General features: G+C 44.7%; 1 protein-coding gene across 6 annotated transcripts in view; it reads right to left on the bottom strand.

Annotated features, from left to right (window-relative positions):
• MBOAT7 (membrane bound acylglycerophosphatidylinositol O-acyltransferase MBOAT7) overlaps positions 1-26,752 on the bottom strand; it is a 784,148-nt gene that overhangs the window by 77,861 nt on the left and 679,535 nt on the right. The window lies entirely within an intron of this gene.

The raw sequence follows: 26,752 nt of genomic DNA, 5'->3' as shown, positions 1-26,752 counted from the left end.
TGTGGGTAGACTTTCCAAAATGGCTCACTTTCTGCCAATGAGGGGTACCCCCTCTGCTGCTGAAACTGCAAAAATTTTCATCAAAGAGATTGTGAGGCTCCACGGCATCCCTGCAAATATTATTTTGGACCGTGGGGTACAGTTCACTTCTAAGAAGATTCTGAAAATCAACCTTTCCTTCTCCTCCGCCCATCATCCTCAAACCAATGGCCAGACAGAAAGGACAAACCAAACGCTGGAGCAATACTTGCTTTGTTTTTCCTCATTTTCTCAGGATGATTGGGTACCCCTCCTACCTCTTGCAGAATTCGCATACAACTCTGTCCATTCTGCCACAAAGCAATCTCCATTCTTTGCAAATTACGGGTTTCACCCTTTGTTTTTGTCAAACATCATTCCGGAATGCCCTGTACCAGCCACTCAAGAGAATCTGAATTTCTTCAACACTAACAATAAATTACTCCAGGAAACAATGACAAGGACCCAGTAATATAATAATATATTAATAATAATAATATAATAATATGGAGCTTACTTTAGAACCTGGAGATCAAGTTTGGCTGTCTACCCTGAATCTAAAACTGACATGTCCTTCTAAGATGTTGAGCCCTAAGTTTGTGGGTCCCTTCCCTGTGAAAAAGAAAATCAACAGTGTGGCCTACGAATTGAAGCTACCGGAATCATTCAGGATTCACACGGGTTTTCATGTAGCCTTACTCAAACCCACTGTTCCTGATCCCTTCATTGACCGAAACACCGGTCCTCCTGAACCAGTACTCATCGATGGGGAGGTTGAATTCGAGGTAGAATCCATTCTGGATTGCAGAAAGAGACGAAACCAAGTCCAGTACCTGGTGAAGTGGAAAGGGTATGGTCCTGGGGAGAGTTCTTGGGAGCCAGAACCCAATATCCATGCAAAAAGACTGATTCTGGCCTTTAAAAAATCTCACCCAAGTAAGATGGCTCAGTTGGGCATCCGGAGGCTGCCCCTTGGAGGGAGGCAATGTCAAGGAAGATGTTTTAGCAATCAGAATAGAAGAAGAAGACCTGTGTGCCGAGTTCCCATTGATAGAGCCATCCGGCGCATGCGCAATAGCGCGAATGACTGTGCGCAGGCCTTGTGACAGCACTTGGCGCCAAGAAGCACTAAGAAAACTGTCACCATGCTGCCTTGCTGTCCGGTCTACAGTGTTTCCTGAGACCCCTTGCTGCCTGTTATTCTACTTACCTGATTCCTGTTACCCGGCTTGTTCTTGACCTTCCCTGCTTGCTGCCAGTCTCTGATCCCGGCTTGTCCTGACATCTCTTCTGCCTCCTCCTTGGTCCTTTGCTGCCTGCCTGTTACCGACCCGGCTTTCTACAAGACTTCGCCTTGGCTACTGCTCCTGTACCGCATCTGCCCACTAGTGTATGACCCGGCTTGCCTGCACCTGTTCGTGTTCCGGAATACAGGACACCTCCCAGTTGTTTGCTGACTTCAGCTACCAGTCTGATCCTCCTGAACTACAAACACCTCCTTGCTGTCCGCAGTCTTCAGTTACCAGTTGGCTTCTCCTGGACTACAATACACCTCCCTGCTACGTGTAGTTTCCAGCTCCCAGTTTGTTCTTGCTTCCTACCGAGTCCCTGCTCCAGTCTGCAACTGGTCTCCTCACAGCACATCGGAAGTCCGGGTCAGCTCCTGCATCTGCTAAACTGTCAGGCATTTGTGCCCCTTTGCACTCCCGAGCCCCTGTCTGCTCTACCAGGGATTCTCGAGCCAGAGGTATAAGAGAAGTCACTCCCTGCATACTGGGCTCAACCACCAGGTACCTGACAGAAAGAAAAGGGGGGAGGAGATTATGCAGTAGACCAAAAGACCATTAGAGGTTATGTGAAAAAAGAGAGACTGATTGATGAACTTATAGTTCTTTGTCAAAGCCTCCGGTCACAAAGCCTGGTAAATAAGGTTTTAGGTTTTTTCTTTGCTTAGTCGAGGCCAGGTGGAGAAGTAGCATTTAGGTTTTATATCCACCGTAGCTCCCGTTGCAAGAGACTTTTGTTAAAATCTCCCCCGTGTGGGTTTGGGTGTAGGCGGTCCAATACTAAAACGGATACTATTGGACAGATACCACCATGATTCTGAGCGTCATAGAAACAGTTACAGTGTCATAGGTAGAACAAACCTAATAAAAATGGTCTGGGTCCCACAACTTTTATATATTGGTCATAAAGCTCAATGTTTACCTCGCCGCTGTTTTTTGCATACTGAAACTTTTTTAGAGAGACCTTACATGGCGTAAAAAGTCAGCCAGAATTAAACTGGCTACTTTACAATACAGTAAAGATAAGCGGGTGGGGTTGGCGGTTCCTAATCCTAGACTGTACCTTTTAGCCTCTCAGTTACAGCACCTAGGGGGCTAGGGATTACCCATCTCAGGATGACCCAATAAGCAGATTACTACTACTACGTCTAAGTTGATGCTTAAATTATGGGCTACTGTCAAGAATCAAATCCTAAACAACAATAAATGTGACAGTGAATAAAAAATAGTAGCTGTTATCACTCAAATTGTTTTCACTCCACCTATAAAAAAAATACATAAACAGTGCTGTGCTACTAAAAATACAATGTGCATAAACAATATAATGAAGACGTGAACGTGAAGTCCATGAAAAAGGATGAGTAAAACAGGTGGCAGAAAACAATCCATCATTTGTGTAAGATGATCCAAATAAACTGTGCTCGCACTCTCCTCCACCTGTGTGGCTGCTCACCTCACAATTTGAGCCCTGTTTCACTAGCGGGTCAAATAAAGCAGTTCCCCTCTGGGGATATCACAAGGGACTGGTGTAAACTGACACTGGAAGTCCTCAATTCCACACACTTCCTTGCCTGGTTGAAAAGCTCTCCAAGTGTGCAACAATCAGCATATGTATAAAAACCGAATGGCGAGATCTAGTGCTCTTCCGTTTAAAATAAATTTATTCCCATAACAGATGAGTCAAACATACTCACAAGTAAGGTACTATAAGCCGTACTAGCTGTACAAGCATAGATACAAATCAAACTGGATAGTCGGGGTGTGACCTTAGCATGTGGGTTCCATCCCCTATACGCGTATCGTCAAGGCGCAAGGTGTAGACTTCTTCAGTAAGGGTGAAGCTAAAGATGTCACTCCGCTGTTTAAATAGAGTCTAAAGCTGATATAACACAGCAGCAGCTAATCCGCTGCTAATCAACCCTCCCACTGCTGGGATCTCAGTGACACAGGAAGGCACAAATACAGACTTCCTTACGGGGGACACCTGACAACCAGGTGCACCCCCGCGAAAAAAAAAAAACAAATTACTGTATAGTATCACATCGCACCCATCTATATACAACTACATAACTTATGACGAATAAGACCATGTAAATACCAATTAAATAAAAATAATAGTTATAAAAGATAAAAATTCCATTTAATTATAAAAATTAAGGAAAATTGATTAAAATGAAAACAAATCTTAAAAAATAGACAAAGGAACACTAATTCATCATAAGGGATATCTTGAAATATATGATAAAGGTCATAAAACAATATAAGCATTCATCTATCACTTATAAAGCAGTTGAGATCGAAGTCAATGTTGAGGCCTCGGGGATGGAGGACCTTGGGTTCAAAAATCCAGCTCGATTCCCTTCTACTCAACTGCCTTATAAAATAACCCCCCTCCAATGCTTATTCACCAACTCTATACCCCAACGTTTTAGAGAGTAAGGATTTTTATGATGTACTAGTTTAAAATGCTTGGACACGTTGTGGGTGACCACCCCCTTTTTATTGTTCCTAATATGTTCTTCTACCCAAACATGCAGGGCCCTGGATGTGCGTCCTATATACTGTAGCCCGCATCCACATTCAAGCATGTATATGACATCAGTAGTGGAACAAGTAATCAAATCCTTGATACTATAACTTCCTCTAGTGTTGGTGTTAAAAAATTATTTTTCTTAGTATTAGTCCTAGCATGAGGACAAGCTTGACATCTCCCACATGCACGAAACACTGTTAAAAAAACAAACAAGGTACTGTTCCTATGTAAGGGGATTCTATCACCCCTGGGGCAACCTTGTCTTTCAACGTAGGGGCTTTCATATATATATAAACCCAGGATTCCCAGGCAAGACAGGGCCCAATACTTTATCCCTCTTCAAACTATTCCAATGGTGCCTAATAATCCTCTCAACCTGTCTAAACTGAACATTGAAAACAAGTACAATTTTAAATTGAAAATCGGTAGTGGTGCGTAGTGGTGGTTTTCCCTCTTGTAACAGTAACTGTCTATCCATATTTAATACTCCCCTTCAGTCAGTCTGAATAAAAGAGGGTTCATAACCCTTTTCAATGAACTGATTAGCCAGAACCTCTGATTGGCGAAGATAGTCCAATTCATCAGAGCAGTTCCTTCTTACTCTGATGAACTGGACCTTGGGGATATTATTCAGCCAAATATTAAGATGACAACTGTCTATTGGGAGATATGGATTTCTGTCTGTAGGTTTGCAGTACCGTATTTATCGGCGTATAACACGCACCGGCGTATAACACGCACCCCAATTTAGGAGGGAATTTTAAGGAAAAAAAAACTTTTAGGAGGGAAGTTGAAGGGAAAAAAACTTACATTTAAATGCCCATCATTGCAGCCTTCTCAGTGCAGCCTTGCCCCAGTGCAGCCATGTCAGTGCAGCCATGTCAGTGCAGCCTTCCCCAGTGCAGCCATGTCAGTGCAGCCTTCCCCAGTGCAGCCTTCCCCAGTGCAGCCTTCCCCAGTGCAGCCTTCCCCAGTGCAGCCTTCCCCAGTGCAGCCTTGCCCCATTGCAGCCTTTGATCAACGGTCCCTGCTTCCTGGGCTTCAAAATCGCCGACCGCGATTTGAAAATGGCGCCGCCGGCGCCGAAATACACAGAGCCGGTCCTCGGCTCTTTCCGGCGGCTCTCGTTTACTTTCGGCTCCACTCGTAGTCCTGAGCGGAGCTATCCGAGTAGGTTCGGATAGCTCCGCTCGGGACTATGAGTGGAGCCGAAAGTAAACGAGAGCCGCCGGAAAGAGCCGAGGACCTGCTCTGTGTATTTCGGCGCCATTTTCAAATCGCGGTCGGCGATTTTGAAATTTTGACAGCTCGGGATCGCAGGATATCGGCGTATAACACGCACCTGCGACTTTCCCCTGATTTTAAGGGGAAAAAAGTGCGTGTTATACGCCGATAAATACGGTAATTCATAGTCTGTATGTAACCTTGATCCTTAAAAATGTCCAAATCCAGGAATACTGGATATTTGGATCATCTTAAAGGAATGGTGGATTGTTTTCTGTCACCTGTATTACTCATCCTTTTTGATGGACTGCAATATTTAGTTCATATCTTCATTGTATTGTTTATGCACATTGTATTTTTAGTAGCACAGCACTGTTTATTTATGTATTGTCAAGGACCATTTGGGCATAGCAGGTTTCCTGAAAGATACTCCTTTATGGCAGAATCTCTCCTATAAAGAGTTGATGGCTTTCAGGCATGAGAGGACCTAGGTAAAAGCTATTTATCTCAATTATATTCCCAGAATGTACTTAAGTCTTTTCTGGACTTGCAAAGAGAGTTTGCTTTAACCAGACAACTATTCTACTGCTACCTTCAGCTGAGACATGCCTTTGGTAAATTAAGTGATGATGGATGGGAATAAAAAAGGCATGATCTCTAGAATATATTCCACTTTAGCTTCTTCTATACAGGATTATACTAATAATTGCCATGTAGGAGAAAGTGGGAGCAAGACATAGGGAACTTCGGAGGAGAGGTATGGGAGATGTGCCTGGATATCCCTCTTAGCTCCGTTTTACCCTCTTAAAAATTGTCAAAGCTGTTTCTCTTACAAAGAGCTTACCGCACACCAGTGCAGCTATTCAGATGGGGTAGATGCGATTCTCCTCTCTGCCCTAAATGCAATAGACAGGAAGGAGACGTGATACATCTATTGTGGAGAGGTCCGAAACTCTGTAGATACTGGAAGGACATCACATTATGGATACTTTATCTGCTGTATTTGCACTTACAGTTCCGATGGATCCTACTGTCTATTTATTGGGAGTGGTTGATGAGGAACTATTCCTTTCCCCTCTTCATATAACCATAAACTGTCTGCTGTATATAGCACGTAAACAGATTCCTAGATTTTGGTTGCCTCCACGTCCCCACGACTAAACACTGGAGGTTAATTCTATCCTGATACGGGAAAAACTGACATATCAGCACAGAAACACACACCATAAGTTTTTTTATCTATGGCAAGCTTGGCTTGAAACACCAGGCTTAGCTCCTCGTCAGCTGATTCTGGATCGTTTGCTACAGGTGTGAGGCAATGTTATAATATTCCTTAGCTGCTTTTATTTTGTGGTCTAAGATATTTAATAAGGAAAAAAGACGGGACAGGAACTCCGATGCAATTCTTTTATCTTGGTTTTCAAAATTGTATACAAAACATGCAAGCTACCGTACAGTTGTGAGCGATACTGCTCTTGATCAGGCTTATCTGGCTGTGTGTGATGTATCCTTACGAACATCGTGTCTATATACAGAATCAAGGGTGTGCCCCACAGGTATACAACCCAATTATCCAATCAACCAGAATCCAAAATTCACATTAACCCCATGATCCTAACATCCTGTGTAGGATGTTAGGATCTATTTACAGATTTTATGCACACCTTTTTTTAACCTTTTCAGAATGTCTACTATAGAACAAGCAGACTACACACATTAAACACAAGTAAAGCGCTCAAATGAACTTCCCAAAATAGAAACAATAAGTAATGGGCTAAATAAAGTATTGTCTCCGCACTACCCAGTGATAGTGCAAATGTTGTGTAACACAAAAAAAACATTGCAGACGGCACTGACATGCATTCTTGCCCAATGGTAATATTATTACTTGAAAAAGTGCAGAGCAATCACAATATAATCAAAAGAAACACACTACTGACATGTGTTAATGTGCAAATCCAACTTCAATGTAATATGACCTAATGGTTTAGAGTGAAATGATATGAATTCATATGCAAAACATATAATCGTTAACATATCAAAATTCATACTAACCAAAAATACCACAATGTAAAGTGCACACATAAACGTTAATAAAACATAATATGTACAAAAGTCCAGTCCATATACTCCATCAGTGCCACTACAGTGCTCATCTGTGCCCTACAGTGCCACCCTATCAGTGGATCCTCATCAGCGCCCGTCAGTGCTGCCTCAACAGTGCACATTAGTGTCAGCTAATCAATGCACAAAATTGCACCCTCGTCAGCACCCCTTCATCAGCAGTGCAGCCTCAGACTAGCCTCATCAGCACCATCAGTGTAGCCACATCTGTCCTATCACACCACAGGCCATAGTCACCAGTATTGCGAAAAAAATTTCCACTAAGGGGGCATACCAGCTTCTTAGCCTAAGCATCGAGAGCAGTGGGGAGCTCTCAGTCTGCATCCAATTCTGATTCGGAATATGGAGCAGCAGGCTACTACAAGTAGAGCAGTGGCATCAACCAGCAGCCCAGTGGAAAAAAATGAACCGTTCATTATGCCTCAGATTATACGTTGGAGTGTTTGCTTTCCAAAATCTGGTCATTTTGTGGGCGTGTCCATTGTCCTGGTGCTCCAGTGCCTTAAAAATGTCAAAAATGTAATAGGTGGTTGAGAAATGAGATGTGTAATTTATGCTTGTAGAACACCTGAAGGTGCTACTTCAAGGTTAGGCCTCTGTATGTGGCCAGGCTGTGTAAAAGTCTCACACATGTGGTATCGCCATACTCAGGAGTAGTAGCAGAAAGTATTTTGGGGAGTCATTTGTGGTATACGCATGCCATGTGAGAGAAATAACCTGTTAATATGTAAATTTTGTGAAGATAAAAAAAAATTGTAATTATTTTGAAAAAATTGTGGGAAAAAAATGACAACTTCAAAAAACTAACCATGCCTCTTACTAAATACCATGGCAATACTTTCCAAAAAGGGGTATTTTGGGGGTAGTTGTACTTGCCGGGCTTATTAGTGTCTCAAGAAAATAGATTTTCAATGATTGGCACCATAACTTGTAGACTCTAGAACCTTCACAAAGACCATATAATATACACCGATTTGGGTTATTCTTACCAAAGATATGTAGCAGTATAACTTTTGGCCAAAATTTATGAAGAAAAATTACTAATTTGCTAAATTTTATTACAGAAACAAAGAAAAATGCTTTTTTTTTTTCCTTACAAAATGTTCGGTATTTTCTCATTTATAGCGCAAAAAGTAAAAAGCCCAGTGGTGAGTAAATACCACCAAAAGAACACTCTATTTGTGTGAAAAAAATGAAAAAAAAAAAAATCATAATCACATCAAAATGTGAGCACGGAAAGCTGAAAATTGGTCTGGTTAGGAAGGGGGTTTAAGTGCCCAGTGGGCAAGTGGTTAAGAACCCTTATTGTGCAATATAAAAACATTTATTAAAAAATTAAATAAACTTACATCTTCCAGTGCACAAATCCTAAGCACAGAAACAATTGCCTCTTTAAAACACTGTTGCCCCCCTATAGGAACAATGCCAGCATGGATTTCACATACAAGTAGTCTCCTTCCTGCTTAACTTGCTGACATCATCAAGCTATACCCCTGACTGGTTTTGCCACACCCAACGTGGCTTCCTCATGGGGAAATGGAAGCTGTGACGTATGCCCACATTATACAATGAAGGGAAAAAAGTATTTGACCCCCTGCTGAGTTTGTACATTTCCCCAATGATCAGTCTATAATTTTAATGGTAGGTTTATTTTAACAGTGAGAGACAGAACAAAAATATCCAGAAAAACGAATTAAAAAAAAATGCATTTAAAAAAGTTATACCGGTAAATTGATTTGCATTTTAACGAGTGAAATGGCTATTTGATCCCCTATCAATCAGCAAGATTTCTGGCTCCCAGCTGTCTTCTATACAGGTAATGTGCTGAGGTTAGGAGCACTCTCTTAAAGGGAGTGCTCCTAATCTCAGCTTATGTCTCTACCCCTCAGCTCACTCCCTCTGTCTCCTCACATATCACATTAGTGATATTACAAACAGACATATCAGTCTGAATGTCACACTACTTCATCAAACTCAATCTATCCAAAACCGAACGTATAATTCTTCCTCCCACATGTGCCCCTTCCCCTGATCTCTCTGTCAAAATCGATGGCACAACTATAAGCTCACCCCTGCATGCCAAGGTTCTAAGTGTAGTCCTGGACTCCGAAGTCTTCTTTAAGCCCCACGTCCAATCACTGTCAAAGTGTCACTGTCACTGGCACAACAAAGCTCTTAATTCACTCCCTGGTCATCTCTCGTCTTGACTACTGCAACTCCCTTCTCATTGGCTTACCTCTACATAGTCTATCACCCATTCAGTCCATCATGAATGCTGCTGCCAGACTCATTCACCTTACCAATCGCTCTGTGTCTGCTACTCCTGTCTGTCAAATCCCTCCACCGGCTTCCGCTCACCCAACAAATTAAATTCAAAATACTAACAACTACTTACAAAGCCATCCACAATTTAGCCCCCAGCTACATCACTAGCCTAGTCTCTAAATACCAACCTACTCATTCTCTTCGTTCCTCTCAAGACCACCTCCTCCCATGCTCGCCTCCAGGACTTCTCCAGAGCCTCTTCCTCAATCCTATGGAATGCCTTACCCCAATCTGTCCAATTATCTCATACACTATAAGCTTTTAGACGATCCCTGAAAACTCTTCTCTTCAGCGAACCCTACCCACACCTAACAACTGTATTTTAATTTACTCCATCAGCTCATCCCCCACAGTTATTACCTTTTGTTCCACTTGACCACCCCTTCTAGATTGTAAGCTCTAATGAGCAAGGCCCTCTGATCCCTCTGTATTGATTTGTATTTATAAGTGTACTGTCTGCCCCCATGTTGTAAAGCACTGTGCAAACTGTTGGCGCTATATAAATTCTGTATAATAATAATAATACCTGTATAAAAGACACCTGTCCACAGAAGTATTAAGATTCCAATTTCTCCATCATGGCCAAGACCAAAGAGCTGTCCAAGGATGTCAGGGATACGATTGTAGACCAACACAAGGCTGGAATGGGTTACAAGACCATCGCCAAGCAGCATGGTGAGAGGGCGACAACAGTTGGTGCGATTATTCACAAATGGAAGACACACAAAACAACTGTTAATCTCCCTCGGTCTGGGGCTCCATGCAAGATCTCACCTTGTGGAGCTTCAATGATCATTAGAATGGTGAGGAATCAGCCCAGAACTACACGGGAGAATCTTGTCAATGATCTCAAGGCAGCTGGGACTATAGACACCAAGAAATTAATTGGAAACACACAATGCCATGAGGGACTGAAATTCTTCGGCGCCCGCGAGGTCCCCCCTGCTCAAGAAAGCACATGTACAGGCCCATCTGAAGTTTGCTAAGGAATATCTGAATGATTCAGAGGAGAACTGGGTGAAAGTGTTGTGGTCAAATGAGACCAAAATCAAGCTCTTTGGCATCAACTCACCGTGTTTGGAGGAGGAGAAATGCTGTCTATGACCCCAAGAACACCATCCCCACCGTCAAAACACAGAGGTGCAAACATTATGATTTGGGGGTGTTTTTCTGCTAAGGGGACAGGCCAACTTCACCACATCAAAGGGCTGTTGGACAGGGCCATGTACCGTCAAATCTTAGGCGAGAGCGCAGAAATGCGTTTTTCTGTATTTTTTTGTTATTCTGTCTCTCACTGTTAAATAAACCTACCATTAAAATGATAGACTGATCATTTCTTTGTCAGTGGGCAAACGTACAAAATCAGCAGGGGATCAAATACTTTTTCCCTCACTGTATAAGCTCTGACGGTGTTTGCCATCGCAAGTATATCTGATATGTCTCTCACTGCAATTGAAAGATTTTACATCCTATGCAAGCAAAAGACATTTTGGATCTACAAACTGGGTACAATGTCCCCCATTGGACTTAATGAGGACATGGAAGTTCATAGTTTAATGTAAATAGTTCCCTCTCCTTGTGCCATTTGTTATGTCTTCCCTCCCTAAACTCTTACCCAGCGCTGTGTGTGATATTTACTCACAGAACTATACTGATTCTTCATCACTATTTTCTACTTTATCTCTGGGAATACCAGGATCACCTGGATAGCACAAACTGTTATACTTTCTAACAAAAAAAATTAGTGTAACTAACAACCCAGCACCAGATTATTATTGCTGTATGTATACGCACGTGTTTAAAGAGTAACTCCACTTTTGTTGCGAAAAAAACATTCCCTCTGGGTGATCTATGTACATTACTAGGATCATATCAACCTTTGTTTCAAATTCCTACCTTTTGTTATTCTGAAGAAATCCATGTGTGTTTGTCTGTGCCTCTGTACTGAGTGGGTCTAATGGGAGTGGTTTCATAATTAACTGTCAGGTGAGCAGCTGCAGGGCACTAATGAGGAAATCTGCTGCGCCTGCATCCCTTTAGACATGCACCTATTGAAAGTATCTCTCCAAAAATTACATTTTTGTTGCAGAGGATGCCTGAAATCTGACCTGTATCTTAGGCAGATTTCTGGGAAAATTGGTGAGCCAATCACACAAGCAATGATGTTTCTTGGGAGTGGTCAGTACACACTCTGTGTACAGAACAACTCCAGGTAGCCATATTGCAATACATTCTCAGAAGATTACAGTGGCTGCAGATTGAAAAAAAAAGGTAATTTTAATAAAATTCAATTACAATAGGATTATAGTGTCACAATTATATATGCTATATTTTTTCTAAATTTGCAATTTTTTTCCCCCACGAAAGTTACCCTTTCACTTTAATTTATGCTATTTTCAATATTAATGAATATTTCAGCAGTGCAGCCATGATTTTGGTATCAATTTTTAGGGCCTGTGATTGGTTTTCCAGTAAAAGTGTTTAACCACTTGACGACCGCCTCACGCCGATGTACGTCAGCAAGGCGGCACGGACAGGCAAAATCACGTACAGGGTACGTGATTTGCCTTCCGCGGGTGGGGGGTCCGATCGGACCCCCCCCGCCGCCCGAGGCGGTCCCGTTCTGTCCCCCGGCGATCAGAGATGAGGGGGAGGCCATCCGTTCGTGGCCCCCCCCTCGCGATCGCCGCCGGCCAATGGGAACACTCCTTTGCTGCTGTATGCTAAACAGCAGCAAAGGAAGTGATGTCATCTCCCCTCGGGTCGGTAGTTTCCGTTCCGGCCCAAGGAGAGACGACATGTGAGTGAGTGCACCAACACACACACACACAGTAGAACATGCCAGGCACACATTACACCCCGATCCCCCCCCCGATCGCCCCCCGATCCCCCCCCAATCACCCCCCCCGTCACAAACTGACACCAGCAGTTTTTTTTTTTTTTTCTGATTACTGCTGTGTCAGTTTGTGACAGTTACTGTGTTAGCACAGTTACTGTTACCCCCCTGTAGGTCTAGGGTACCCCCCTAACCCCCCCTAATAAAGTTTTAACCCCTTGATCACCCCCTGTCACCAGTGTCGCTAAGCGATCATTTTTCTGATCGCTGTATTAGTGTCGCTGGTGACGCTAGTTAGTGAGGTAAATATTTAGGTTCGCCGTCAGCGTTTTATAGCGTCAGGGACCCCCATATACCACCTAATAAATGTTTTAACCCCTTGATTGCCCCCTAGTTAACCCTTTCACCACTGATCACCGTATAACCGTTACGGTTGACGCTGGTTAGTTTTTTTTTTTTTATAGTGTCAGGGCACCCGCCGTTTATTACCGAATAAAGGTTTAGCCCCCCGATCGCCCGGCGGTGATATGCGTCGCCCCAGGCAGCGTCAGATTAGCCCCAGTACCGCTAACACCCACGCACACAGCATGCGCCTCCCTTAGTGGTATAGTATCTGATCGGATCAATATCTGATCCGATCAGATCTATACTAGCGTCCCCAGCAGTTTAGGGTTCCCAAAAACGCAGTGTTAGCGGGATCAGCCCAGATACCTGCTAGCACCGGCATTTTGCCTCTCTGCCCAGCCCACCCAAGTGCAGTATCGATCGATCACTGTCATGTACTAAACACATAACTGCAGTATTCGCAGAGTCAGGCCTGATCCCTGCGATCGCTAACAGTTTTTTTGGTAGCGTTTTGAAACAGTCGCTAACAGTCAGGAGCTTTTTTACCTGTGAGTCTCACTACTGTACCACTAAATTTAGAGCCCAAAATGGCAAATTAAAGGTACACAAACCGGCGTTTTGCCCCTCCGCCCAGCCCACCCAAGTGCAGTATCGATCGATCACTGTCACTTACAAGGCACTAAACGCATAACTGCAGCGTTCGCAGAGTCAGGCCTGATCCCTGCGATTGCTAACAGTTTTTTTGGTAGCATTTTGGTGAACTGGCAAGCACCAGCCCCAGGCAGCGTCAGGTTAGCGCCAGTACCGCTAACACCCACGCACGCACCGTACACCTCCCTTAGTGGTATAGTATCTGAACGGATCAATATCTGATCCGATCAGATCTATACTAGCGTCACCAGCAGTTTAGGGTTCCCAAAAACGCAGTGTTAGCGGGATCAGCCCAGATACCTGCTAGCACCTGCGTTTTGCCCCTCCGCCCGGCCCAGCCCAGCACACCCAAGTGCAGTATCGATTGATCACTGTCACTTACAAAACACTAAACGCATAACTGCAGCGTTCGCAGAGTCAGACCTGATCCCTGCGATCGCTAACAGTTTTTTGGTAGCGTTTTGGGGAACTGGCAAGCACCAGCAGCCTAGTACACCCCGGTCGTAGTCAAACCAGCACTGCAGTAACACGTGGTGACGTGGCGAGTCCCATAAGTGCAGTTCAAGCTGGTGAGGTGGCAAGCACAAGTAGTGTCCCACTGCCACCAAAAAGACAAACACAGGCCCGTCGTGCCCATAATGCCCTTCCTGCTGCATTCGCCAATCCTAATTGGGAACCCACCGCTTCTGCAGCGCCCGTACTTCCCCCATTCACATCCCCAACCAAATGCAGTCGGCTGCATGAGAGGCATTTTCTTTATGTCCTCCCGAGTACCCCTACCCAGCGAACCCCCCAAAAAAGATGTTGTGTCTGCAGCAAGCGCGGATATAGGCGTGACACCCGCTATTATTGTCCCTCCTGTCCTGACAATCCTTGTCTTTGCATTGGTGAATGTTTTGAACGCTACCATTCACTAGTTGAGTATTAGCGTAGAGTACAGCATTGCACAGACTAGGACACACTTTCACAGGGTCTCCCAAGATGCCATCGCATTTTGAGAGACCCGAACCTGGAACCGGTTACCGTTATAAAAGTTAGTTACAAAAAAAGTGTAAAAAAAAAAAAAAATATGAAATAAAAAAAAAAATAGTTGTCGTTTTATTGTTCTCTCTCTCTCTATTCTCTCTCTCTATTGTTCTGCTCTTTTTTACTGTATTCTATTCTGCAATGTTTTATTGTTATTATGTTTTATCATGTTTGTTTTTCAGGTGTGTAATTATTTATACTTTACTGTTTACTGTGCTTTATTGTTAACCATTGTTAACCATTTTTTTGTCTTCAGGTACGCCATTCACGACTTTGAGTGGTTATACCAGAATGATGCTTGCAGGTTTAGGTATCATCTTGGTATCATTCTTTTCAGCCAGCGGTCGGCTTTCATGTAAAAGCAATCCTAGCGGCTAATTAGCCTCTAGACTGCCTTTACAAGCCGTGGGAGGGAATGCCCCCCCCACCCCCACCGTCTTCCGTGTTTTTCTCTGGCTCTCCTGTCTCAACAGGGAACCTGAGAATGCAGCCGGTGATTCAGCCAGCTGACCATAGAGCTGATCAGAGACCAGAGTGGCTCCAAACATCTCTATGGCCTAAGAAACCGGAAGCTACGAGTATTTCATGACTTAGATTTCGCCGGATGTAAATAGCGCCATTGGGAAATTGGGGAAGCATTTTATCACACCGATCTTGGTGTGGTCAGATGCTTTGAGGGCAGAGGAGAGATCTAGGGTCTAATAGACCACAATTTTTTCAAAAAAGAGTACCTGTCACTACCTATTGCTATCATAGGGGATATTTACATTCCCCGAGATAACAATAAAAATGATTAAAAAAAAAAATATGAAAGGAACAGTTTAAAAGTAAGATTAAAAAAGCAAAAAAATAATAAAGAAAAAAAAAAAAAAAAAAAAAAAAGCACCCCTGTCGCCCCCTGCTCTCGCGCTAAGGCGAACGCAAGCGGCGGTCTGGCGTCATATGTAAACAGCAATTGCACCATGCATGTGAGGTATCACAGCGAAGGCCAGATCGAGTGCAGTAATTTTTCCAGTAGACCTCCTCTGTAAATCTAAAGTGGTAACCTGTAAAGGCTTTTGAAGGCTTTTAAACATGTATTTATTTTGTTGCCACTGCACGTTTGTGCGCAATTTTAAAGCATGTCATGTTTGGTATCCATGTACTCGGCCTAAGATCATCTTTTTTATTTCATCAAACATTTGGGCAATATAGTGTGTTTTAGTGCATTAAAATTTAAAAAAGTGTGTTTTTTCCCCAAAAAATGCGTTTGAAAAATCGCTGCGCAATTACTGTGTGAAAAAAAAAAATGAAACACCCACCATTTTAATCTGTAGGGCATTTGCTTTAAAAAAATATATAATGTTTGGGGGTTCAAAGTAATTTTTTTGCAAAAAAAAAAAAACTTTTTCATGTAAACAATAAGTGTCAGAAAGGGCTTTGTCTTCAAGTGGTTAGAAGAGTGGGTGATGTGTGACATAAGCTTCTAAATGTTGTGCATAAAATGCCAGGACAGTTCAAAACCCCCCCAAATGACCCCATTTTGGAAAGTAGACACCCCAAGCTATTTGCTGAGAGGCATGTCGAGTCCATGGAATATTTTATATTGCGACACAAGTTGCGGGAAAGAGACAAATTTTTTTTTTTTTTTTTTTTGCACAAAGTTGTCACTAAATGATATATTGCTCAAACATGCCATGGGAATATGTGAAATTACACCCCAAAATACATTCTGCTGCTTCTCCTGAGTACGGGGATACCACATGTGTGAGACTTTTTGGGAGCCTAGCCGCGTACGGGACCCCGAAAACCAAGCACCGCCTTCAGGCTTTCTAAGGGCGTGAATTTTTGATTTCACTCTTCACTGCCTATCACAGTTTCGGAGGCCATGGAATGCCCAGGTGGCACAAAACCCCCCCAAATGACCCCATTTTGGAAAGTAGACACCCCAAGCTATTTGCTGAGAGGTATAGTGAGTATTTTGCAGACCTCACTTTTTGTCACAAAGTTTTGAAAATTGAAAAAAGAAAAAAAAAAAATGTTTTTTCTTGTCTTTCTTCATTTTCAAAAACAAATGAGAGCTGCAAAATACTCACCATGCCTCTCAGCAAATAGCTTGGGGTGTCTACTTTCCAAAATGGGGTCATTTGGGGGGGTTTTATGCCACCTGGGCATTCCATGGCCTCCGAAACTGTGATAAGCAGTAAAGAGTGAAATCAAAAATTTTCACCCTTAGAAATCCTGAAGGCAGTGATTGGTTTTCGGGGTCCCGTACGCGGCTAGGCTCCCAAAAAGTCCCACACATGTGGTATCCCCATACTCAGGAGAAGCAGCTAAATGTATTTTGGGGTGCAATTCCACATATGCCCATGGCCTGTGTGAGCAATATATCATTTAGTGACAACTTTATGAAAAAAAAAAAAAAAAAAAAAAAAAAAAAGTGTCACTTTCCCGCAACTTGTGTCAAAATATAAAATATTCCATGGACTCAATATGCCTCTCAGCAAATAGCTTGGGGTGTCTACTTTCCAAAATGGGGTCATTTTGGGGGGTTTTGTGCCACCTGGGCATTCCATGGCCTCCGAAACTGTGATAGGCAGTGAAGAGTGAAAGCAAAAATTTACACCCTTAGAAATCCTGAAGGCGGTGATTGGTTTTCGGGGCCCCGTACACGGCTAGGCTCCCAAAAAGTCCCACACATGTGGTATCCCCATACTCAGGAGAAGCAGCTGAATGTATTTTGGGGTGCAATTCCACATAGGCCCATGGCCTGTGTGAGCAATATATCATTTAGTGACAACTTTTTGTAAATATTTTTTTTTTTTTTGTCATTATTCAATCACTTGGGACAAAAAAAATAAATATTCAATGGGTTCAACATGCCTCTCAGCAATTTCCTTGGGGTGTCTACTTTCCAAAATGGGGTCATTTGTGGGGGTTTTGTACTGCCCTGCCATTTTAGCACCTCAAGAAATGACATAGGCAGTCATAAACTAAAAGCTGTGTAAATTCCAGAAAATGTACCCTAGTTTGTAGACGCTATAACTTTTGCGCAAACCAATAAATATACGCTTATTGACATTTTTTTTACCAAAGACATGTGGCCGAATACATTTTGGCCTAAATGTATGACTAAAATTTAGTTTATTGGATTTTTTTTATAACAAAAAGTAGAAAATATCATTTTTTTTCAAAATTTTCGGTCTTTTTCCGTTTATAGCGCAAAAAATAAAAACCGCAGAGGTGATCAAATACCATCAAAAGAAAGCTCTATTTGTGGGAAGAAAAGGACGCAAATTTCGTTTGGGTACAGCATTGCATGACCGCGCAATTAGCAGTTAAAGCGACGCAGTGCCAAATTGGAAAAAGACCTCTGGTCCTTAGGCAGCATAATGGTCCGGGGCTCAAGTGGTTAAGCGGCTTTACAGCCTCTTGATCAATTTTACAGGGCTCAGAAGGTCCCCGGCCATTCCTGGGCTCCCCCGTTACACTGGGCAGTCTGGGACTGCTGTAAGTGGTTGGGTCTGCTCCCCACAAAAGAGCCGAAGGAATATCCATTCCCTGATCTCCTCTGTCTCGAATGGAGCCAGAAGAGATGTGGATTTCGTCACTCCCAGTTTCAGTGCTGTCTTATGCTGGCCAGTACAGCCAGAGAAGCAGCTCATCAAACAAATCTCTCTTTGATTAGCTGCCTTGGAGGGCAGGGGAGGTATCAGGGATCTAACAGACCTCCGATCTATTCATAAAGATTACCCGTCGCTGTCCAAAGCGATCACAAGAGGTCTTGTTCATCCCTTGTGATAGTAGAATATAATTGAATGAGAACAAAAATTAAAGTGTATATAAAAATACATTTAAATCATTTTGTTTTTTTTAAAGCACCCCTGTGCAAAAGCAAACATGCACATATGGTAAATCTGGCATGCACCACACACGTGGGGGTATCACCATGAACATCAGAGTGAGAACATTCTAGCACCAGAACCCACGTTTATCTTTAAGCTGATAACCTGTAAAGGCTTTTAAAGCGTCACCTACGAACAATTTTTGGTACTGTAGTTTGACGCCATTTCACAGGTATAAGCAGTTTTACATCTTGACATGTTTGATATTTATTTACTCTGTGCAATATCATCTTTTATATTTTACAAAAAAAAAAAAAAAAAATAGTAATATACTGTGTATGTGTGCACTAAAATTAATTTAAGTGTATTTCTTCCTGATAATTTGCATTTGATAAATGGTTGTGCAAATATTGTGTGACATAAAATATTGCAACCACCATTTTATTCTCCATGGCCTCTGCTTTCAGAAAACATGTTTGGGTTTTAATTTTCCAGCAAAAAATGCTGATTTTAACATGTATGCGAAAAATGTAAAAATTGCCCTGGACAGCAAGGGATTAAAGAGTGTGCATTCCAAATTTCACAGGAAGGGGGCAGTGTGAGGAAATACAGTGGGGAAAAAAAGTATTTAGTCAGCCACCAATTGTGCAAGTTCTCCCACTTAAAAAAGATGAGAGAGGCCTGTAATTGTCATCATAGGTATACCTCAACTATGAGAGACAAAATGTGGAAACAAATCCAGACAATCACATTGTCCGATTCTTGAAAGAATTTATTTGCAAATTATGGTGGAAAATAAGTATTTTGTCAATATCAAAAGTTCATCTCAATACTGTTATATTTTGGCAATGACAGAGGTCAAACGTTTTCTGTCAGTCTTCACAAGGTTGTCACACACTGTTGCTGGTGTTGGCCCATTCCTCCATGCAGATCTCTTCTAGAGCAGTGATGTTTTGGGGCTGTCGCAGAGCAACACAGACTTTCAACTCCCTCCAAAGGTTTTCTATGGGGTTGAGATCTGGAGACTGGCTAGGCCACTCCAGGACCTTGAAATGCTCCTTACGAAGCCACTTACAATGCCCCTCAGGGGCATACCAGGCCCTTAGGTCTGGTATGGATTGTAAGGGGAACCCCCTACGCCAAAAAATCGGCGTGGGGGTCCCCCCCAAATCCATACCAGACCCTTATCCGAGCACGCAGCCCGGCCGGTCAGGAAAGGGGGTGGGGACAAGCGAGCGCCCCCCCCTTCCTGAACCGTACCAGGCCGCATGCCCTCAACATGGGGGGGTGGGTGCTTTGGGGGAGGGGGGGCGCCACCCCAAAGCACCTTTTCCCCATGTTGATGAGGACAAGGGCCTCTTCCCGTCAACCCTGGCCGTTGGTTGTCGGGGTCTGCGGGCGGGGGGCTTATCGGAATCCGGGAGCCCACTTTAATAAGGGGGCCCCCAGATACCAGCCCCCCACCCTATATGAATGAGTATGGGGTACATGGTACCCCTACCCATTCACCTAGGAAAAAAATTGTCAATAAAAAAAACACACTTCACAGGTTTTAAAAGTAATTAGGCAGCTCCGGGGGTCTTCTTCCGACTTCGGGGTCTTCTTCCGACTTCTCCGCTCTCTCCGGCTTCTTGTCCCGGTGTTCGATCTCTTCTCCCGGGCCCCTCCGCTATCTTCTTCCAGCTCTTTTGCTAGCGGTGACCCGGGTCTTCTGCGCTGTCTTGTCCCCTCTTCTTTTCCTCCGATGTTGACACAACGCTCTCTCCTGCTGGAATGCTGTGTGCGAGCTGCGTAGCCATTTATATAGGTGGTGACCCCGCCCCCTTGTGACGTCACATAAGGGGGCGTGACTCCAGAGTCCCTGCGCATGCTGGGACTGTGACGTCACAAGGGGGCGGGGTCAACGCCTATATAAATGGCTACGCAGCTCACACACAGCATTCCAACAGGAGAGAGCGTTGAAGACGACCCCGAAGTCGGAAGAAGACCCCTGGAGCTGCCTAATAAATTACTTTTAAAACCTGTGAAGTGTGTTTTTTTATTGACACTTTTTTTTTTCAGCGCTGGATCCCGCGACGGGGCTCGCAGGTGTCAAATCTCGGCGATAAATGTGGCGAGATTGATACAATATCGCGGTCACCTACTGTATCTCCATTATGCTGGAATTGCCGAAAGGAACCTGACACGTTGCTACATATCTTCTGGTTGTTTCTTCGCACACGACCCTTTTAGGAAGGTATCAGATGGCTGATTCATTAACTCATTGATACATTTATGGAGGTGCTCCCTGGGACATTTCTACTAAACACCCCACTCTTGAGATACAGGTACAAGAAATCCCTCCTGATCCACTTGCTCAATGCTCTCAAGGTTTGCATTCCACAAAAATGGAAAAACACTAAACCTCCATCAGTTGTCAATGGATAGCTATGGTTAATGAGATTAATGACATGGAATGTCCAACAGCGGCTATGAAACAAAGGATCAATTCAGTAAAACGTGGTATTTGTGGGACTACAACTCATACATATCCTCTCAGGTCATACAGGCTTGGAAAAAATTATTAAAAGGTTGCACTGAGCCCTAAATTATGAACATATCAGAAACTGCTGCAAACAAAAATTCCTTGAATGGTGAGGAAAATGTGTGTCTATAAATTGCGCTGTTTCGAACTCAAAAGTGACCCAAGTAAATGACAAAATGATCAAGAAGGATAATTAACCTCCAAACATGTACATAAAAATATATATGACTCTGAAAATATTACTATATATATATATATATATTAAACTATATACAGTTGTGCTCATAAGTTTTTTTTTTTTTACAGAAATTGCTTTGATTTAACAAATCAACATTACATCTCAAACTTCATCAGACATTATAGCGTTCAATAGATGTACAATCTAAACCGCTTGCCGACCGCCTCCTGTACATTTACGTAGGCAGAATGGCACGGCTGGGCAAAGTAACGTACCTGTACGTTACTTTGAATTTCCCCCTGTGCACACGCGCGCCTGCCGCGAGCTCCGTGACCGCGGGACCCGCAAACTCGATGTCCGCGATCGTGTCACGGAGCTGAAGAACGGGGAGATGCCGATGTAAACACAGCATCTCCCAGTTCTGCCTAGTGACAGGACACTGATCGTCTGCTCCCTCTCATCGGGAGCAGCGATCAGTGTCGTGTCACTGCTAGCCCATCCCCCCACAGTTAGAATCACTCCCTAGGACACACTTAACCCCTCCCCGCCCCCTAGTGGTTAACCCCTTCACTGCCAGTGACATTTTTACAGTAATCGATGCAATTTTATAGCATTTATCACTGTATTAATGCCAATGGTCCCAAAAATGTGTCTAAATTGTCTGTGTCCGCCATAATGTTGCAGTCTTGATAAAAAAAAAAAAAAAAAAAAAAAAAATCGCTGAGCGCCGCCATTACTAGTAAAAAAAAAAAAATCAGAGTTACTTACCGGTAACGTCCTTTTCCAGGAGTCTTTCAGGACAGCACCATAGAGAGACCTTGGCTCCTCCTCTTCTGAGGAAACACCGCCTTCAAATTCTAGATTTAATCCTCACCACTCCCCCCGGCCCCTCAGTTCTTCAAGAGGACCTCCGGCTAGCTGGGGAGACACAAGAACACGTCATAATAACCTTTATCTTACCTGATGTTCTTCTGCGATGAACTCTTCAGAAATGTCCCTGAAATAGGGTGGGTATCTGTGCTGTCCTGAAAGACTCCTGGAAAAGGACGTTACCGGTAAGTAACTCCGATTTTCCCATTTCCGTCTTTCAGGACAGCACCATAGAAAGGATAAGCGAGCATCTTACCTTAGGGTGGGACTACTGCCTGCAGAACCTTATGCCCAAAAGCCTGGTCTTTTGCTGACAGAAGGTCCAACCTGTAGTGTCTCATGAACGTGTCGAATCTGGACCACATTGCCGCTCTACAGATCTGTTCCGGATACGCACCAGCCCACTCTGCCTGAGAGGTCGCCACTGCCCTGGTGGAATGTGCCTTAACACCCTTTGGGGCCTCTAAACCACTGACTACATACGCCTGGCTGATAGCTATCCTCAACCATCTGGCTATAGCACGCCTAGAGGCTTTGCCTCCTTTTCTGGTTCCTGAAAACAAAACAAAAAGGGAATCAGACTTTCTAAATGGTTTTGTATCCTCCAAGTACTGAAGGACACACCTTCTCACATCCAACTTATGAAAAATATGTTCCTGTTCCCTCACAGGATTTAAACAGAAGGTGGGCAAAACAATTTCCTGGCCTCTATGAAAACCTGTGGCCACTTTCGGCAAAAAAGCCGGATCGGTTCTAAAAATTACCCCGTCCGGAAATATCTGAAAAAAGGGTGCCCTAATAGAAAGGGCTTCAAGTTCACTCACTCTCCTTGCCGTAGTGATTGCCACCAAAAACACCGTTTTGAGGGTAATCCATTTTAACGTACAAGTTCCTAATGGCTCAAAAGGTTCCCCTGTAAGGGCCTGTAGAACCAGAGAAAGATCCCACATTGGGAAGGGAGAGACCCTCAGTGGTCTCTGTCTACTCAATGCCTTAAAAAAATCTAACTATCCACGGATCTGTGGCTAGCTGTTTTTCTAGAAAAACGCTCAGAGCGGAAACTTGACCTTTCAGGGTGCCAAGGGCTAACCCCTTGTCCGCCCCTGATTGCAGAAACTCTAGGACCGCTATGGAGCTGTGTACATCAAAGGAACTTTCTGTGCACCAGCTATTAAAACGTTTCCATGTCTTCTGGTAGATAACCTGGGTTTCCTTTTTCCTGCAATTTAGGAGGGTTTCCACTAAGCGATCTGAGAAACCCCTGCCCTTCAGCAATTCCTCTTCAGTAGCCAAGCCGCGAGGTTCCATCTCTCCACCTGGGGACAACAGACTGGCCCCTGGGAAAGAAGATTCTCCTGAACTGGCAGAAACCAGGGAGGTTCTGCTGCTAGACTTTTTAAGATGGGAAACCAAGGCCTTCTGGGCCAATGTGGTGCAATTAGAATGAGGGTTGTGCTTTCCAGCTGGAACTTCCTCAGTACGGCTGGGATCAGTACAGGAGGGGGGAAGGCATAACACCTGGCGAAAGGCCAGCTCTGAGCAAGTGCGTCTACTCCTAGGGCTCCATCCCATCTGTTCAGGGAGAAGAAAAGATGAGCCTTCCTGTTTTCCCTAGACGCAAAAAGGTCTATGCACGGCCCTCCCCACTACTGGGATATTGCCTCGAAAACCTCCTGGTTCAAAACCCAGTCGCCTTCTCTCAGCCGCTTCCTGCTGAGGAAATCGGCCACCAGATTTTGTTCCCCCTTCAGATGCACCGCCAAGAGGGATAGAACATTTAATTTGGCCCACTTGAGAATGCTTTCTGCCAGGGCCCACAAGGGTCTGCTCTTGGTACCCCCCTGCCTGTTTATGTAAGCTACAGCTGAAGAGTTGTCCGACTGGACTCTCACATGCTGCCCGTGAAGTTCCTTCTGAAAGGCTCTGGGCGCCAAAGCCACCGCTCTCAGCTCCTTCCAGTTCGAGGATCTTTTTGCGTCTTCCCTTAGCCAGACACCCTGAACCATCCGGGAATCCAGATGCCTGTGCCGCTTGCATCGGTCGTGACGCACCTGGATACTGGAAGAACCCACTCCAGACCTTGTGAGAGATTGGCCCCTCTTCTCCACCACCATAGGGATCTCTTGATTTGACCTGAGTATGGTTATCAGGGAGTCCAAAGACCCCTGATTGTGGTCCCAAACCCTCAGGATGAAGAGTTGTAAAGAGCGAAAATGTAACCCTGCCCACTGAACTGCTGCCGTCAGTAACCCCAGGGCTGACATAGCCTTTCTTACTGATATCTGTTGGCTGCCCTGGAGTAATAACATTGCCTTGTCTACCATCTGGATTTTTTCCAACAGAAGGAAGACCCTCTGTTTCGTTGAATCCAACAGGTAACCCAGAAAGATTACCTTTTGAGATGGAATCAAATTGGATTTCTCCAGGTTCAAGAGCCAACCTAGAGCCTCTAGGATGTCTCTTGTAAACTGCAGGTCCCGCGACAACTGTTCCGGGGAAGAGGCAAACAGGAGCAGATCATCTAGCTATGCGATCACTGAGATGCCCTTGATTCGTAGGAAAGCTAAGACTTCTACCATGACTTTGGTGAAGATGCGGGGGGGAAGAGGATAGCCCGAAGGGAAGAGCCCTGAACTGCCAGTGAAACGTCCCTTCTCTGGTATTTACCGCCAGCCTGAGGAACTTCTGACACCGCTCCGCGATTGGAATGTGTAGGTAGGCATCCCTCAAGTCTACCGATGCCATGAAGCAGTTCGGAGGAAGGATTGTCTTCACCGAGTAGATAGAGTCCATTCAGAACCTCCTGTAGGAGAGCGAGACATTCAGAGGCAGAATTTTCCAGAGGGTTTGCGCACCACAAAAATGTGGGAATAAAAGCCTCTGCCTGTCTCTTCTTCCGGAACTCGAACTATCACCTCCTGTTCTTCCAACTCCTGGAGGGAGAAAAGAAGAGCTGTTGACCTTTCTGCGCATTTCGGTAGCGTGGTGACCAGGAGTCTGCGTGGTGGAGATTCTGCAAACTCTAACCTGTATCCTCTTCTTATGATCTCCAAAATAAAATGGTTGGAGGTGATCTTCTCCCACTGTGGAGGGAAGGTCCCCAATCTTCCTCCCACCGTGATTCTGTCACTTAGTCTTTTGGGCTGTTCAGGAGGGCGAAAAATAGCCCCCCCATGCCCTTTACTCTTCTGTCCCCAACCCTTTTTCTGTTGCTCAGATTTTGGGGGGTCCAACTTCTTCCAGGGCCGAGACTTTCTTTTAGTCTCTGCAAGTTTCCTTTTAAGAGGGAACGCCTTCTTCCTGTCGGCTGTCCGATCTAAAACGGCTTCCAGACCTGGTCCAAACAGCAAGTCCCCTGCGAGAGGAATCCCGCAAAGTTTAACTTTAGAAGCGGTATCCCCCTGCCACGTCTTAAGCCATAAAGCTCTTCTTGCTGAATTGGATAATGCAGCTGATCTTGCGAAAATACGCACCGATTCAGCCGAAGCGTCCGCCAGATAAGCTACCCCCTTAAGGAGCATAGGAAATGACGACAGGATTGTTTCCTTAGAAGTTCCCGCCTCTATGTGCGCTTTAATTTGCGTTAACCAGTGCTCCATGTTTCGTGCCACCACTGTGGACGCCATGGCGGGTTTGAGGTTACCCAGGGAAGAGTCCCAGGATTTTTTCAAAATCTATCCTCTTGTCCATGGGATCTGGGAGTGCCCCCATGTCCTCAAAGGCCAGGTCAGTGTGCCTGGAGACCTGAGAAAAGGCTGCGTCTAGTTTAGGCGATTTGTTCCATACCAGCGCCTCCTCCTCTGCAAAGGGAAACCTACGTTTAAGCGCTCTTGAAAAGAAAGGTTTCCTTTCGGGGTCTTGCCACTCTTTTTTAATGGCGTCGACCAAGACCTCATGTACTGGGAACACCTTCCTCTTATGTTCCCCTAGGCCCCTATACATCTGATCTAGGAGTGATAGCTTCTTCCTTTCCTCCTGGATTCCTAGTGTGGTATGGATGGCTCCCAGGAGCTCCTCCACTTCTTCCAGGGAAAGCTTGTAGCGAGAGGATCTTGTGGATTCTCCTTCCACCTCCTCTCCCTCCGATTCCCCCTGGGAATCTGAAGAAACGCTATCAGGCTCCTCCTCTACCTCAAGTCTGGCACCTCCTGGATTCTCTCCACTACCCGAGGGAGCATCCATTAAGGATTGAGGAACACTCTGCTGTGCTGGTGGAGAAATGACCTGAGGCTGTGGCAACTGAAGACTGGAAAAAAGTGTCTTAAAGGATTGCACAGTGTTAGAAAGCTCCTTGACGGACGCTGCTAGATCCGAACACTGTTCTCCTGACTGCTCCCTTACTAACCCCTCTATACACTCCTTACAGAGGGGCTTGGACCAAGACTCCCCCATTGTGGCTCTGCATGAGGGGCATTTTTTCTTGGTATTGTGGGGCGACTTGCTTTTCTCTGTAGACTTGCCCTGTGAATACATTTAAAAGAGGGGGCAATCAGCCAAACTATCCACCAGCACTACCACGGAGGGCCACCAGGGGTGTGCTTCCCAGGACCAACCACCACCAGGGACCCGGTCACAGCCCTTGCCCCCCACCACCAAGAGGAGTTTACACCTGTGGAGCTTACAGGAAAAAAGTAAGAGAACACCACCCCAGGGTTCCTCTTACCTTAGAGTGGCTGGTGCAGGATTCTCCTGGAGCGGTTCGCGAAGCCTCTGCTTCCGACATCTCCTTCAGAGGAAGTGGTTTCCCAGGCCTCTGTGTGCTGTCCCCACAGCAGATATGAGGCAGCACCAGCCGAACACGCGGTCCGCCTCCAAACTCCGCAACCGGAAGTCACGGGTCAGACGGAAGCACTGACCCCCGCCAGAAATGACGTCACCCGCCCTCCGACCCAGCGCTCAGAGCTCCCACGCTGGCTGCTAGTGCAGGGCGGTCTCTCTGTGCCTCCGCCTATGCCACCGCTGGACAGAAGGAAGCGGACCCCTCCAGC

This window comes from Aquarana catesbeiana, linkage group LG10 (assembly GCF_042186555.1).
Source record: "Aquarana catesbeiana isolate 2022-GZ linkage group LG10, ASM4218655v1, whole genome shotgun sequence".
In the NCBI taxonomy this organism is placed as follows: Eukaryota; Metazoa; Chordata; class Amphibia; order Anura; family Ranidae; genus Aquarana; species Aquarana catesbeiana.
Note: the sequence above shows the minus strand (reverse complement) of the source record. Positions and strands in the feature narration are given on the sequence as shown.